We start from the raw sequence: 1,467 nt of genomic DNA, 5'->3' as shown, positions 1-1,467 counted from the left end.
GGTGATCTAGTATGTAACAATGCTGCCTCCCCTCTGGGGGACTGGGGGCTAATCCCAGTCTAGGAAGTGCACTATGCTACACCAATAAGAGTCCTTGGGCAAGACTCCTAATACGACACTTGCCTTCCTCTGGAACATGCTTGAAAATTGTAAGTCGCTCTGGATAAGAGTCTCTGCCAAATGTGTTGATGTGTTAAATACTAAAAAACTAAAATACAATAAAAAATATTTAGTTTTGTAAGTAATTAAGCTAGATAGCAACAATGGTATTGAACCATTTAAACTTCACAGGATGTGTGAAAAGGAAATATTTGTGCAAAAATATAGACACTTGGTGTGTAAGATAAAATAGCAAGAACATGTTTAATATTCTTAATACAAGTGCCTTTTAACATCAATTCAAACTTAAATCTGGAACTACAGTAAAAGCACCACAACCCCATTACTAGAGCTGCAGTTACTGCCAGGTTTTATAAAAGAAGAAAATCCAGAAGGGGAGGTCTGCTTACAAGTTCCTCTTAGAGTAGTGGGAAAAGAGAGCTCTCAGATGGAGTGATTCCTATGCAGAGGTTTATAACACACTGGATCCCAAGCTTGCTGTTAAAACACATTCAGCACTATATTGGAAATAATTTCATCTCCTTAAGCAGATGTTTCAGCCTCTATCAGTTTATAAAGTCAGTTTTCTTTAGTAGTTAATTTCATTCAATGAACCATTTCTGAAGTTTGGTAAATAGATGTTCAAGAAATTGAGAGTTCTTACTTTGAGCCCTGAAGCATTTGACTGCCAAAACAAAGGACACTAGCAGATATGAAGAAGTTGCCAGTAGACTACTGAGGAGTCTGAGGACTGAGAATCTTACACACACACACACACACACACACACACACACACACACACACACACACACACACACACACACACACACACACACACACACACACACACACATTGTCAAAACATGGCCACCAATCATGAGTGGTGGCTGCAAGAGGCTAATAATGGTAGTCAACATATAAAACCTAAAAACAAGGTTTTTAGCTGTTTTGTTCCATAAACATCATAGAGTCAGAGAATGGACTGAGATGGACTGGACCACATTACATTTAAAGCATTTAGCTTACGTTTTGTCAAAAACAACTTACAATTCTGAATGAACACAACCTGAGCAATTGAGGGTTAAGGGTCTTTCTCAGGTAGCCAACCTCACTCACAAGGAAGCTGTGCAACATCTGTTCTATATCTGCAGTGAAGGCCACCTGCTCGCGTCTCCAACGCATTAAGATTCATAGTAAGTTGTTTAAGTCTGGTCCTGTCAACAACATATAATTTAAGGAGATACCAAAATGTTTGGCACTGAAGTTAAATGCAACTCTAATCTGGTCTGGTTTGCATGGGTGATATACTCCAAATGTGGGTAAATAACACCATTCTTCCCCATCCATCACAGAAAGTGCTAGCTCAGT

The sequence above is a fragment of the Electrophorus electricus genome, chromosome 13 (genome assembly GCF_041902795.1).
Source record: "Electrophorus electricus isolate QZ-2024a chromosome 13, ASM4190279v1, whole genome shotgun sequence".
Classification (NCBI taxonomy): domain Eukaryota; kingdom Metazoa; phylum Chordata; class Actinopteri; order Gymnotiformes; family Gymnotidae; genus Electrophorus; species Electrophorus electricus.
Note: the sequence above shows the minus strand (reverse complement) of the source record.